We start from the raw sequence: 15715 nt of genomic DNA, 5'->3' as shown, positions 1-15715 counted from the left end.
CGAGGGGTCCCTCAGCCTTGCCTGAGTCCTCTGGCAATCTGGGACCACTCGCCTCTAACCACTCACCTGTCTGCCTGCCTGCTCGCCCCTAACCACTTGCCTGCCTGCCTACTTGACCCTAACAGCTCGCCTGCCTGCCTGCTTACTCCTAACCACTCACTTGCCTGCTCAGTGCGTGTCGTAGTGACCAGTTGTTCTGCCTTACTGGTCGCTTAGACTTTATATAGATAGATAGTTGTTCAGTAATGATAGATAGGCCTGCTGCTTCAAACCAAGCATCTATGCACAGGAAGTCTTTGATCACATGCAAAGCTAGTGGCAGTTTAACACTGCCACTTTCAAAGTCGTGAATGAGTGTCAATAATTCAGGACGTCTTCAACAACTGTAATGTGATATAGAAATATCTGTGACTTCCATTGGTAGCAAATTCACAGGTAAGTGGTTTGTTGTCAGGACTTATCATTAAAGAAATATGCTAAATTTTAGTTAGAGAATAAAGAAAATGATCATGTATTTAAGTTAATGGGCCTCCTGAATTTGATCTCAAGGGTACAACAGTGGACTCTACGCCCACAACCTCTGCATAGATGGAAGGAGCTCGGGTCCCTGGGCCACGCTCATGGCAGGTCCCTGAGGGCCACCCACTTGCTCTGAGTGAACAGTAAATGAACTCTAACTCTTCTGGGCCTCTGAGGTTTGAAAGTTGCTTGTTGTAGCACAGGGGTCCTCAAACTTTTTAAAGTGGGGGCCAGATCACGGTCCCTCAGAGAGCTGGAGGGCCGGACTATATGAACTACTAATTCCTATTGTAACACCTCGGCTGCGCTCACTGCCCAAAAAACCTGGCGGGCAGGATCAGACTCCTCTGCGGGCCGCATGTGGCCCGCGGGCCGGAGTTTGAAGACCCCTGTGCAGCAGCTAGCAAGGCTTACTCTAACTCATGTAGAAATTGAGCCCTCGGTTCAAGAAGTTTAAGGAACCCCTGAAGGACGAGCCAGGACTTGAACCGGGCAATCTGACCCAGGTCCATTGTGGGGTTGCGTGTACATCCCCATTTCTCTAAGCTTCACATACCTCAGCTTTTTTCTTAGTAAACAAACGTGAAACTGAAATGAAACATTGCTTAGAAATGCTTTGGGGAGGGGGGGGACTTACAAGTTCAAGGTCAGCATGTCATTAAGACCATTCCTCCAGCAACAAGTAGTGGAAATGGATGGGCCTGCGACTCAGACTGAACTGGTCCTGCTAATGGCCTGGCCAGTCACTGGTTCCCTCTGAGCCTCTGTTTCCTCCCCTGTGAGGTAGAGACCGAGCTCTGCCATGGTTGCAAGGATTCGCTGAGATGACCTGTGCGACCATGTCTGGTTCAGCTGGGTAAGTGCAGGCTCCCCTCGCCAGGGTCTCCTGCTCACGGGGAAAACCCCAGGCGCTTAGAAGGAGCAGCTTTGCCAGGCCGCCCGATGAGAAGAGGGCATCTCTGCAAATTCCGTTTCCTCAATCACCCTCTGCCGAGTGCTATTTCCTGCCAAGGCTTAATTAAATTTGGAGCAGCGAGCACACATAATTAATGGTGAGGCTCGTTAGGCGGGGCTTTGGTTAACGTCTACGACGGCGGAAGATTCTGGTCCCGGGCAATTAGTATTTATTGTGTAATTAGGATGCTCAGTTGGCAGGGAGAGGGTGAACAGCTTGCCTGTCTGAGTGGCAGATGGAGGGCTGGGCCTCCCTCGGCTGGGCATTGCAGGCCGGATGCGGGCAGCAGTCCTGGGAGGGGGTGTGGCCTGGCTGCCTTCTGTGCATGGAGGCCACACGACAGCTCGAACCCTGAGCCACTCTACCTTCAGTGGGCAGCTTTCAGGCCAGAGTCAGCATCAGAAGCCTGGATGGGGCATACTTGAACTTTGAGTTGCGATAAAAATGGAAAAAGGAATTAGTTAAGTTTTTGAATAGGTAATACTTTCACATGGCTCTAACATCAAAATGTGTGAAGAGACAGACTGGCAGTCTTTATTGCACCCTGACCCCCATCTGCCTAGTTCCCACCCCCACTGCCCGCACACACACACATCCACACGCAAAATAGGTAACTACGGGCCCTGGGTTTCTCTGGATCCTTTTCAGAAGTCCTATTATCCTCCTATATAATAAAAGGGTAATATGCAAATTGACCCTAACAGCACGCTCACTGACCACCTGAGCAAATGCTCAATGCAGGAGCTGCCCCCTGGTGGTCAGTGTGCTTCCACAGGGGGAGTGCTGCTCAGCCAGAAGCCAGCTCATGGCTGCCATCCCAGCGGCGATGGCAGGAGCCTCTTCCACCTCCGCAGCAGCACTACGGATGCCCGACTAACGGCTTAGGAGGGGAGCGGGCCTAAGCTATCAGTCAGACATCCCCTGAGGGGTCCTGGACAGTGAGAAGGTGCAGGCCGGGCTGAGGGACACCTCCCTCCCACCCTCCCAGTACATGAATTTTCATGCACTGGGCCTCTCTAGTACATATATAAACAAATCCAAATATCTACCCTCCCACTTTCTTTTAAAAACACAAACGTTGCCTAGCTGGTGTGGCTCAGTGGTTGAGCATTAGCCTATGAACCAGGAGGTCACGGTTCTTTTCCCAGTCAGGGCACATGCCCGGGTTGCGGGCTCGATCCCAGTGTGGGGAGTGCAGGAGGCAGCCAATCAGTGATTCTCTCTCATCATGCCCGACTCACTTCTGGTCCCATTCCGCTGCTGAGGAATGGTGCCCCGGCTGGCGCTGGGAAGTGTGTCCAGCTGTAAGTGTGCCAGCAGGAAGGAGGCAGGGGCTCGGAGGGTGGGACAGTGGCTACGCGGAGCACAGGGGTGCTCAGGGCAGCGGACTCTGCCCACGCCGGGACGCAGGCTGCGCGTCCCTGTGCACTGAGCACACACAGCGCGCACCCCTCGGCGAGCCTTCGTGTTCTGGGCCCAGGGCTTCGGTGTGGGAGTTGGACGGTGGCGACGGTGGCACACGGTGTGGACTTAGAAACGGCTACAGCGGCACATGTGTCTGAGCTCTGTGTGTTTTAGCACCACTGACCCTCAGAGTGGCCTCTGGGACCTACAGATGTTACATTAGAATTGGGGAGCCACACTGGTTCGTGGGCTTTCCCGGATGTGCCGCCCGCAGCACAGTGCCTGGGGGGGGGGGGGGCGCCGTATGGAACCGTCCTTCCGCTCAGTGTTTCCGTCGGCTCACAGCGGCTCTGAGAGGAGGCCCATCCATCTAAAAGCCCTCCCCTCGCTCTGCCCTGGACACGAAGCCTGGGTCTTGTCAGCCGCCGTCCCGCAGCGAGCCAGCCGCCGGCTGCGTGTCTTCCCGACGGGCCTGGACAGGCTCCGGGCGGAGAGGGTCGGCCGGGGCGCACCCCGGGGTCAGGGGGTGACGCGGCTCAGCCAGCACTTGAGATCGGCCGTTCATCACCCCGGCGGGACCCTGCTCCCTCCAGGAGCTCACAGACGGGGGACACGGGCGAGGGTCACCCCCGGGGCAGGGCAGTGCTCGGGCAGTGTCAGCGGGCTCAGGAGGGCGTCGGGAATATGGGCGTGGGGGTGGAGGGACCGAAGCCATAAAAACCAGCCCCTCTGGGGTTCGGGTTCCAGCGTCCGGGCCTCCGTCTTCCCGCCTTCAAATGGAACAGCCACTGCTCCCGCCCTGCCAGGTCTCCGGGGCTAAGGAGGGGCACTGACTGCCCAGACTATGCTGGTGCCACACGGATCCCCACCCGCCCACAGGGGAGGAAGCTGAGGCCACGGAGACCTGGGGACCAGCTCCGGGTCACAGCCCCCTCCGTGCCGGGGGCTGGGGAGTCCTGATGGGCTTTGAGGGCCGGCTGGGGTCATGTCCAGGGGGTTTAGGACATTTTTTTCAGACAGATCCTGTATCAAATTGCACCCCTCTCCCCCCAAGATTGAAGCTACTTTTTTTCCTGCCTTGAATTCACTGTTTTAAATAATTTACAATTGTTTTAAATAACTCAATTGCTTTAAATATTAGCTTTTTTGAAATTTTTTATTGATTTTTTACAGAGAGGAAGGGAGAAGGATAGAGAGTTAGAAACATCGATGAGAGAGAATCATCGATCAGCTGCCTCTTGCACACCCCCTACTGGGGATGTGCCGCAACCAAGGTACATGCTCTTGACCAGAATCGAACCCGGGACCCTTCAGTCTGCAGGCCGACGCTCTATCCACTGAGCCAAACCGGTTTGAGCTTTAAGTACTAGCATTCATTGTTTTAAACAATTTACTGGAAAACTGGTCAACATTCTTTGTGGAGCATTTCCATAGAAAGGAAGATAAGACCGCCTGTATTCAGCCCTCCTGGGAATATTGCTGACACAAGTACCTCCTCCAGGTCCTTTACACATGGCTCTTCACTCACCCACGCAACAAGCCCTTCCCGGGCACTGTCCGGGGCACCAGGACTCCGACCAGAGAAAAGCACCGATTCCCGACCTCAAGGAGCCGGCAGTGGAGACACAGGCTCACACGCCCAGGCCGCAGTTTGGTCTGGTTTTGGCGGGTGCTCACAGGGTGTCGCAGAGCCCGTGCTTCCTCAGGGTTTTAGGGAAACAGCCACTCCATGGGCACGCTGTGTTCCATCCTGCAGACGCACCATCGTTCATCTCCCCGGGCCGCTGTGGAGCCAGCAGGGCTTCCGTGACCATCTTTCAGCTCAATCTTTGTGCTCATCTCTGCTCCCTTCCTTAGGCCAGCGGTTGGCAGACTCATCAGTCCGCAGAGCCAAATAACAACAGCACAACGACTGAAATTTCTTTGGAGAGCCACATTTTTAAATCTTAAACTTCTTCTAACACCACGTCTTCAACATAGACTCGCCCAGGCCGTGGTGTTTTGTGGAAGAGCCAGACTCAAGGAGCCAAAGAGCTACAAGTGGCTCTCAAGCCGCAGTTTGCTGACCACGGCCCCAGGCTAACTACCTACCTAGCGGTGGAATTGCAGGGTCGAACGTGCAATGTGTTGCTCGTTCTCCATCAGCATGGATACGCCGGTTTCCTCTCGCTTCGGCATGACAAGGGCTCTCAGGTCCCTGCTCCCTGCCAGCACTGATCAGCACTTCGTTACTTTTCTTACAAGTTATTTTTTTAAATACGTTTCCATTGATTTTAGAGATGGGGAGGGAGAGGGATAGAGAGATAGAAACATCGATGTGAAAGAGAAACATGGATCGGCTGCCTCTTTCGTATTCCCTATGGGGGCGGGGTGGTGGGGGGGAATCAAGTCTGCAGCCCTAGGCATGTTCCCTAACCAGGAATCAAACCGGCAACCTCTTGGTTCATGGGTCACCACTCAACCACTGAGCCACACTGGCCCAGCCTTACTTTTCGTATAATTTCAAATTTACAGCAAGATTGCAGGAATAGCCGGGACTGGTTTGGCTCAATGGATAGAGCGTCGGCTTGGGGACTGAAGGGTCCCGGGTTCGATTCCGGTCAAGGGCATGTACCTTGGTTGCAGGCATATCCCCAGTAGGGGGTGTGCAAGAGGCAGCTGATCGATGACTCTCTCTCATCGATGTTTCCAACTCTCTATCTCTCTCCCTTCCTCTCTGTATAAAATCAATAAAAAATATATTTAAAAAAAGATTGCAGGAATAGCACCAAGAACTCCCCCTTTACCCAGATTGACCAAGCGCTAATGTTTCCCCCTTTGCGCCCTCCTTGTCCTCCTCCCTATTTTCTGAACAATTTGAGAGTAAATTGCAGGTGTGTGACTCTTCACCCTCAAATATCTCAGGCTGTGTTTCCCAACAACCTCTTGTGTAAACACCGAACAGTTACAAACGTCAGTAATTAGCCTCGGTTCAATGCTACCGTTCTCTAATCCATAATCCATCGTCAGAATCTACCATTGACCCCAATCACGTCCCCCGAAGTCACCCCCTCCCCCGGTCCAAGCGTGTGGCTGGATTGCCACGTCCCTCTGGTCCCCTTGAACCGGGCAGAGTGCGTGTTTTCCAAAAGCTCGGGCAACTCGACGGGCCCCAAACGGTTATTTTCATGCCTGGTGCCCGGCGAGCCGCGGTGTGAACGGCTCACTGGCGTGCCTCCTTCTGTGCGCTGCCCGATGGGGTCCCCATTGCTTGTGCCCGTCAGGGCGTCCCGCTCTATCCCACGAATGTATACCCGCCTTTTAGGAATCCGACGTGACCTTTCCCAAGCGGCCCTGACCCGGGGAGAGAAGCGACCGGCCCTCCAGGCGCCTGCGTGTCCCCGATCAGCCTCTTGGCCGGGGTTTTGAAAGAACACAGTTGCCTGTTCCCGGCGAGGACACCCCATCCGTCCTCCAGAGCGCCGGGAGGATGGATGATTCCTGTTTGGCTTTGACGTTTCCTGTGGGTCTGACCCTCCACCCACGCAGCTCTGTCTCCCCGAGGCCGCCTGCTGCGTGTCAGCGGCCCCCAGACTGCTCTGATCAATGGGTCCTGGCGCAGCGGCCGGGCTGTGTCCCAGGAGGGGGCTGTGTCCGGGAGGGGGCTGTGTCCCGGGAGGAGGCTGTGTCCTGGGAGGGGGCTGTGCACAGAGACAGCTCCTTGCAGGGGCAGACTGCACCCGCCCTGGGCTGCAGCAGCCCGGCCAGCCCAGCCCGGACCCAGCTGGGCACGGTCCCTCCTCTGCAAGGCTCCACACCTCCCACACACACTCACACACATGCTGATCCACGGCCTCCAAGACACCAGCCAGCAATAACGCAGCTGTCACGTTGCCAAGGCACCACATGATGGCTTGTAATTATGATTTTATATGTAGATTTTATCGAGCCAGGTGTCACTCTTTTGTGCAGTCATATAAAGGCAACTACAATATTAAAAACAGGCACTTCTTCCATGTTCACGGCCGCACTCTGCTGAATCACATGTTGTTTTCCTTCTTTCGTGGGCTAATCTTTTAAATGAGGGAAAATTCAATTACATAAAAGTTAGAAGAAACAGGATCGTGAATCTCCAGGTAACCGTCGTCATATCTGGCCTCAAGCACACACCCCTTGCCACCCCCCACCCCCGGTTAGTGGAGAAGGGACTTCCAACACCGTATCATTTCCTCTATAAGCTCTCGTGCAGTTGATAAGGTTTCTTTATTTTGTTAAACGTGGCCCTGATATCGGGTCACACCTAAGAAGAACAATTTCTTACTGCCGCCAAAATACCGATCAACGCCGAATGTCCTCGTGCGCCGACGGTTTGGTCAAATTGGACCCAGACGAGGCTGCGCTTTGCATGGGGTTGATGCGCCTCTGCCGTCTATGCCCCTCCCTCGTTGTTTCCCTGGCGATTTATTTATGGAAAAAGCTGGGTGATGTGTCCTGAAGAGATTTTGCATTTTGGATTTTTCTTTCATTTTTTTTTTCTCCTCCAAATATATTTTTTATTGATTTCAGAGAGGAAGAGAGAGGGAGAGAGATAGAAATATCAAGGATGAGAGAGAATCATTGATAGGCTGCCTCCTGCATGGCCCCCACCAGGAATGGAGCCCACAGCCCGTCATGTGCCCTGGCCGGGACTCAAACCATGACCTCCTGGTTCTTAGGTTGATGCTCAGCCACTTTGAATCACTGGCTGGGCATTTTGGGTTTTCCTGAAGGCATTTCTATAGTGTCATTGAGTGCTCCTCTGCCCCCATGTTTCCTGGGGCCTGGGAAGAGTTGGGAATGACTGCATCGATCGGGACAATAGAGACGGGAGTGGACGGCCCAACCCTGCTCCCGACCTGCTGGGTCCGCGCTTGGGTGGGACACGCACATCCTTCGGGTCTGTCTCAGCCGGGGTGCGGGCCGTGGGGGTCCACGGCTCCTCCATGGTGCTGGCTTCTTGGACTCAGTTAGGTAACGCGGCCTCCAGGGGCATCTCTGGTTGGCAGTGATGAGCTTGGCCAGCCTCTCCAATCCAGGAAGTGAAGGCCGCTGGCTCAGCTGGTGCCGGAGACCCAGCTCCCGTGCAGCCACCGTGAGAGCCTTGAGAGGGCGCCGGGGGTGGGGCTGGGCCGCCAACTCGGGTTCCCGCTGGTGTTTAGATGCACTGCCTCTTGGTCACAAATACTGGGACCTTTCTTCCCAAGGCCCCCAGGGAATGCTGGCTCTCCTCGCCCCCCTTTTTATTGACTTTATTGAGATGCTTGGTTAGCAAAGTGATACAGGTTTCAGGTGCACAATTCCACAGCACACCACCTGCACCAGTGCTGTGTGTTCCCACCTGCTCCAGCGCTGTGTGTTCCCACCTGTACCAGCACTGTCTGTTCCCACGTGTCCCAGCACTGTGTTCCCACCTGCACCAGTGCTGTGTGTTCCCACCTGTACCAGCACTGTCTGTTCCCACGTGTCCCAGCCCTGTGTGTTCCCACCTGTCCCAGCGCTGTGTGTTCCCACCTGCACCAGTACTGTGTGTTCCCACCTGCCCCACTACTGTGTGTTCCCACCTGCACCACTACTGTGTGTCCCCATCAGTACCACTACTGTGTGTTCCCACCTGCACCACTACTGTGTGTCCCCATCAGTACCACTACTGTGTGTTCCCACCTGCACCACTACTGTGTGTTCCCACCTGTCCCAGCGCTGTGTGTTCCCACCTGCACCACTACTGTGTGTTCCCACCTGCTCCACTACTGTGTGTTCCCACCTGCACCACTACTGTGTGTTCCCACCTGCACCACTACTGTGTGTTCCCACCTGCTCCACTACTGTGTGTTCCCACCTGCTCCACTACTGTGTGTTCCCACCTGTCCCAGTGCTGTGTGTTCCCACCTGCACCACTACTGTGTGTTCCCACCTGCTCCACTACTGTGTGTTCCCACCTGCACCACTACTGTGTGTTCCCACCTGCACCAGCGCTGTGTGTTCCCACCTGTCCCAGCACTGTGTGTTCCCCGCCCCAAGTTCCTTTCCTGACCCCGGGGCCAGCATCAGCAGGACGCCTGGGACTCCAGTCACAGCTCCCAGACCGTTAGAAAGGTCCCTTCTCTTTCCTTTCTTCCTTTCTGCTCACTCAGCTCTTCCCTCTTTAACCATCAATCCCGGCGTGTTCAGTGCACTAGGGGGAGCTGCTATTTAACCAAACCTGCAGGGACCTTTTGCAACTGAAGAGCAGCGGGACCAGGGCCTGAGGGGAGGGATGGGTTAGGGCAGAGCAGGCAGAGCGGCACAGCGTGGAGCCCACCGCCTTGAAATGGGCTCCTTGCCCACAACATACAGGTGAGGGAACGGGCTGTCTGGGGTCAAGTTCCCCTCTGCCCCCACCAGCTGTGGGAGAGCCATCCCCTCTCTGGGCCCTGGTGGTCAGACCCTGCCCCATCTCAGGGCCAACCACAGAGCCCCGCGAAGCCGCCAGCGGCATCATGGCGACACGGAGGCCTGGGACGGGCTCCTCCAGTCCGTCTGTGAGTCCAGAGGATGCTCGTCCATTCACGCCCCCGCCTGTCAGCTTCGTGGCATGGGATGTCGGGTTACTGTGCTGTCCAGGTGGTATTTGTCCCAATAAAGTGCCGCCCCCACCCCCAGGAGACTGGCCTAACGGGGCCCTGCAGGTGGCTCTCACATCTGCTAGAGGCCCTGCTCCGCTTAGTGTCCTCCTGTCCATGGTGACCTCCCAGGATGACGTTTTTCCGTTTCTGGAGTGGAAAGAACTGGGCTTGGAGCTCTAAGTTTGGGTATAGACTTGACCACTTGCTGGCTGTGTCTGTTCGTTCGTTCATTTGTTCATTCATTCATTCATTCATTCATCATTCCATACTGCCTGTTAGTGCTAATGCCGAGCATTGTGCTGAGAGCCGGAGAAAGGACATGAAGGCCCTCATTCTCCGGAGAGACCACCAACAGGCGAAGAAATAAGAAAATGAGACACAAGTTATTTGTAGAAACAGAGTAAGGGGCTGCGATTACGAATAAGGAGGAAATACTCTCTGGAGGGGATGGGGAGGATGGCCTCTGGGGCAGACATTGTGACCCGTCACCTGGCTCTGCTTCTTAGAGGGCACACTGCCTTCTTCCGAGAACTGCCCTCGGGCCATTGAGCAGGAGAGGCCCGGAGTGTAGGCCCCTCCAGCAGGGGATGGGGGCTCAAGGCCACTGACTGACTGACTGGTGCAGGAGTTCAAAGCCCAGACCCCTTACCTGGAGTCAAGGAAAGCTCCAAGCTATCGTGGACTCTGAGGCTCCCCGTGGGGTCAGACTGAGGGTCACACACTTCCTGCTTCCCCAACTCCCGTCACTCTCCCTTCCTACTCCAGTGCGTCCTTAATCGCTCACTCACCGCACTCCCCGCCTCAGGCTCTGCTTTACATGAACCCGACTTAACATAACCTCTGTGAGGAGAGGGTCCTGACGCCCAAACCTCAAATACAAGAAGCAGCTGGTCCTGGGAAGAGCCAGAAGGATGAGGACGAGAGGGTGGGCTTGGGGGACAGGAAAGAGTGTGCAAAGGCCCTGAGGAGGCGGAGGGTTGGAAGTGCATGTTCTGCTTGGGAAGTGCTGTGGGCGGGAAGACAGGGCGGAGCTGCAGGGTGAAGGGCTTTGCATCCGTACCGCCATCCTTTGATTTATTTTTTATTTTATTTTATTTTTACAGGTTATTGGAGGAGGAATTTTTATTTTTTTATTAAATTATTATCTGTGTATAATACATCCTTAGATTTTAAAAATATATATATTTGTTTATTTCAGAGAGGGAGGGAGAGATCGAAACATCAAAGATGAGAGAGAATCGTTGAGCGGCTGCCTCCTGCAAACCCCTACTGGGGAATGGAGCCCAGAACCCTAGGGCATGTGCGCTGATCAGGATTCGAACCTTGACCTCCTGGTTCATGAGTGGACGCGCAACCACTGAGCCACAGGGGCCAGGCCATCCTTATATTTTTATTTTGCAAATAGTGGGGGCTGAGGAAGGAGCCAGAACAGAAGAGGCAGGACGGGGCCTGTGTGCTACCCTGTGAACCTGGGGCTGAGTTCCAGAGCAGATCTGGCGGGAAGACAGCCGGTGCCCCCTTGTCACTGCCGCCCCTCTGCCCTGGGAGACCCCTGGGAGGGCCCAGAGCTGCCGGAGACAGAGCCACTGGGACTGTCAGGGAGAGACGTGGCCAGGCTTGCTTTTGAGAAAGATCACAGCAGAAAAGCAGAGGACATCAAGATTGGGGACCCGGAGGTCATAGGGGCGGAGTGGGCGAGGCAGGGACTCTGGCACCAAGTGATGTGGGCCTGAACCTGGTGGCCGGGGAGGAGGGTGAAGGGGAGCAAATTACAGAGAGATTAGGAGATAAAATGGAGAAGACTCGGGAGGCCGGTTAGTGTAATGGAAAAATGTCAATTACAAAAGTCATATTGAAGATGCGGTTATTTAGAAATGATTCAAACGAATCGAAGCAAAGGCTTGAGCATCAGACCGTCTGGATTGGAACTCAGGTGAGCAAGTTCACTGCTCTGAGTGGCAGTGGCAGCCTCTGTGGCCAGCAGGTGAGCCTGTTCCCCGGGGGATGGTTGGGAGAAATAGATGAGAAACAGAACTCATCACATTCTCTCTCTCTCTCTCCCACCCCCCCACCCCCCACATCCCCCCGGGAGCTGAGCGTCAGCCCTAATACTCTGTCACTTCCATCATCCTGCAGAGGGAGCTGAGGGTGGAAGGCCTGCACCGAAGAAGGAGGAGGAGGAGAAGGAGGAGGAGGAGGAGGAGGAGGAGGAGGAGGAGGAGGAGGGGGAGGAGGGGGAGGAGGGGGAGGAGGGGGAGGAGGGGGAGGAGGGGGAGGAGGGGGAGGAGGGGAGGAAGGGGGTAGGGGGAGGAGGAGGAGGAGGGGGAGGAGGGGGAGGAGGGGGAGGAGGGGGAGGAGGGGGAGGAGGGGGAGGAGGGGGAGGAGGGGGAGGAGGGGGAGGAAGGGGGGTAGGGGGAGGAGGAGGAGGAGGGGGAGGAGGGGGAGGAGGGGGAGGAGGGGGAGGGAGGGGAGGAGGGGGAGGAGGAGGAGGAGGAGGAGAAGGAGGAGGAGGAGGGGAGGAGGGGGAGGAGGGGGAGGAGGGGGAGGAGGGGGAGGAGGAGGAAGAGGAGGGGAGGAGGGAGGAGGGGGAGGAGGGGGCGGGGGAGGGGAGGGAGGGGGAGGAAGAGGAGGCGTGATTCCAGGTAAGCAGAACTGGATCACAGAAAGAGGCAGTAAGTGGCTCCTGATGGCTGCAGCCTGATTAACTCACCACTTAACCCAATTGCTTTCTATTGCCTCCCTCGATCGACTGCAATTGCCAGGCGATAAAGGGGCTTAATGGGAAAAGCTTGGCCGGCCTGCACGTCTACAAATGAACGGTTCCCGGTTCCCTCCCCCTCCGCAGCCTCCTGCCTGCCGCGCACGCAGCCTGCCTGCCCGGCTCCCGCAGAGGTCACTGGCGTCAGGGGTGGCCAGGAGGATGGCCAGCACAGTGTCCTCACTGCGTGAATCCTGGCCCTGGCGTTTCCCCCTTAGCACCCTCTGCCCACAGCTGACATCAGGCTGGTCTCTCAGGAAGGGCAGCGTGGTGGGGTAGGAGAATACTTACTGAAACAGGCTCTGGGGACGGCGCCCCCACTCACTAGTGTGGAACCTCTGGAAAGCTGCTTAATCACGAGTTCCGGGGCCTGCGCACGTACAGGCACCGAGCCTCCTGCGTGCTTGGCCACAGTATGCCTTTCCGCGCCCCCTCCTCAGGGCTGACAGCAGCGCCAGGAGGGCAGGCAGATGCCTTTGTGTTCCCAGCTCCAAGCCCAGAGCCTGGCACACGGCAGACCCTGGGGATGTGGTCTATGTAAAATGATGGGCGGGGTGAGAAGATGAATAGTTGGAAAATTGATTAGATGTATAGATGGATGAGTCATGGGATGAAGGATAAATAGATGAGTAGAAGGATGGATGGACTGACAGATGGAAAGAAGGGTCAGTGAATAGAGAATGAAAGGATGAATGGGAAGGATAGGTGGATGGAAGAAATAATGAAAGGATGTACAGATGGATGGAAGAAAGGATACATGGATGTATGGAAGCATGAATAATGTTCGGATGGGTGGGTGATGGATGCATGGGTGGGTAGATGGGTGGATGGGTGGGTGATGGATGGATGGGTGGGTGGATGGGTGGATGGGTGGGTGATGGATGGATGGGTGGGTGGATGGGTGGATGGGTGGTGGGTGATGGAAGGATGGGTGGGTGGGTGGAAGAAAGGATGGGGTGGAAGAATGAATGATGTTTGGATGGGTGGATGATGGATGCATGGGTGGGTAGATGGGTGGATGGGTAGGTGATAGATGGATGGGTGGATGGGTGGATGGGAGAAAGGATGGGTGGAAGGATGGATGGATTGAAAGATAGATGGATGCTTGCAGACCCTATTCCTATAGGGAGGTACCAGCCTGAGAGGTCAGCCCACAGTTTTTGTCCAAAGCCATCTGACACGTGTTGAGATTGACTCTAGAGTCCTAAACTTAAGTGTCTCTTACCCCCACCTGCAGAATAATGAGTTAGACAAATGACCTCTACAGTCCTCATTTCCATCCCTGTCCTGTGAGATGTTGACACTTCAGAGTGGAGGGAAAAAGAGAATAGTTAACATTTATAGTTTGAAAGGACATTCACTCACAAGCATCATTTTATATGAACCTCACACAACCTGTGAGAGTTGCACAGCAGCTATATTATCGTCCCCATTTTCCAGATGGGGACACTGAGGCTCAGAACAGTACCGCATGGTATTAACAATGCATATTCTTACCTGGCTGGCATGGCTCAGTGGTTGAGTGTTGACTTATAGAACAACAAGTCATGGTTTGATTCGGGGTCAGGGCAATGCCTGGGTTGTGGGCTCGATCTCCAAAGTGGAGCATGCAGGAGGCAGTTGATCAAAATTCTCTCTCATAATTGATGTTTTTATCTCTCTCTTCCTCTCCCTTCCTCTCCGAAATTAATAAAGGTATATTTTTTAAGAGGACGAAGGGTGCCACATGTTGTGAGAGCTCAGTGATGAGAGATGTGTAGGGTGGACGTCCTTGGCCACCCGGTCCAGCACGGTTTCAGGGGAGCGGGGAAAACTTGACTAGAGAGGCTACAGAGAGGAAATGGAGACCGGCATGGCGGACGCCTGGTCTGGGAGCTTTGCTATAAAAGAAAGGACCTGCGCACTTACAGGCACCGAAAGCCTCCTGGGTGGTTGGCCATAGTATCCTTTTCCATGCCCCCTCAGGGAGTAGGGTTAAGGGGGTTTTTGTTTGTTTTTAAGGTGGGAGAAATTATATGTTCATATATTGAAAGGAATAATGTATTCCAGTATCTATTCATCCACCCACTCACTCACCTACCCAATCATCCACCCACCCACCCATCCACTCATTCATTCATCTATCCATCTACCCACTCATCTACATCCATCCATCCATCCATCCATCATCCATCCATCTACCCATCTATCCATCCATCTATCCATCCATCATCCATCCATCTACCCATCTATCTTTCCATCCATCCATCCATCCATCATCCATTCATCTATCCATCTATCCATCCATCCATCCATCCATCCATCCAACCATCATCCATCCAACCATCATCCATCCATGTATCCATCCACCTCCCACCTACTAGTACACTGGCCCGCCGGCCGCGAGTTTGACAAGCTGAGTGTAGAGTGTGAAGCTAAGAGAGGACCTAAGGGGACACAGCCTGGAGAGAGAGGGAGGGAGAGGAGTGGTCAGAGGAGGTGGGCTCCCCTCTGCCCTGACCTTCGGCAGCTGGTCTCAGCATGTGGTCCAGGCCCTCACAGTGAACTGGCTCACTCTGCCCACTTCCTGGCACCCGGGAGGCACCTGGTCCTCCTCCTCAGCTTCCAGACCGGAGCGGGGGACTCTCTACCTGGAGGGCTCATCACCGGGGGAAGTGTCGGCTCCCGCCCCCTCCCCTTGGCCCCCGCTGGCCCTTCTGGCCCTGTCATCTCAACCCTCATCGGCCCCCCGAGGGCCCCCTGACCCCAGAGTTAGAGTTCTCCATTTGCAGAGAAAGGACATTAACTGGTTTTGCAGATTGAAAAAGGAACACAGGCTGGTTTTATGTTTATGATCAGCTAATCCCGAAAGATGGAGATAAAATTAAAATCACGTACAATCTCTTCCCCGGAGGAAATCACTGTGCACATTTTGCTGTGTGTTTCTCCAGAATGTTTTCGGTTGATGGGCACACGGCTGCGCCCACACGCTCTCTTTTGTTCAATAAAGACAGCGAGACGCGGCCCGTGTTCTGAGGCACGCATTGTGGGGCCGCCTCCGCGCTGGCGCACCCCGCTCTCCAGCTGCGGCTTTTATTGTTCTGTGGCGAGAAAGGGCCTTGGTTTAATCACACCTTCCTGGCAGGCACGTGGGGTCAACGCCTCTAAAACGCGTCTCCTGTGACACGCAGTGCTCTGGGCACATCCTTGCTCATACGTCTTTGAGCACGAAGTTGGACTATTTAAACATGGGGGTGAACCCTGTTTAAACGCGGGCTCATCTCATAAAGGAAATTGGTTTTTATTTTCAAAGGCAAGGGCGATTACAGGAACAATGGTTGCCAGGCAACCTGTGGATGGGGATTCGGCGTGGAGGCCAGCAGCCTCTACCCCCGCCCCAGGAACCAGGAGCCTCTCAGGCCGCCAATCTAGGTAGCAGCACCCTCTCACCCCCCTCCCTGAAGCTCCCCACCCCAGCCA

The sequence above is a fragment of the Pipistrellus hanaki genome, assembly GCF_964339955.1.
Source record: "Pipistrellus hanaki genome assembly, chromosome: 1".
NCBI classification, from domain to species: domain Eukaryota; kingdom Metazoa; phylum Chordata; class Mammalia; order Chiroptera; family Vespertilionidae; genus Pipistrellus; species Pipistrellus hanaki.
This window is presented reverse-complemented; position numbering follows the sequence as displayed.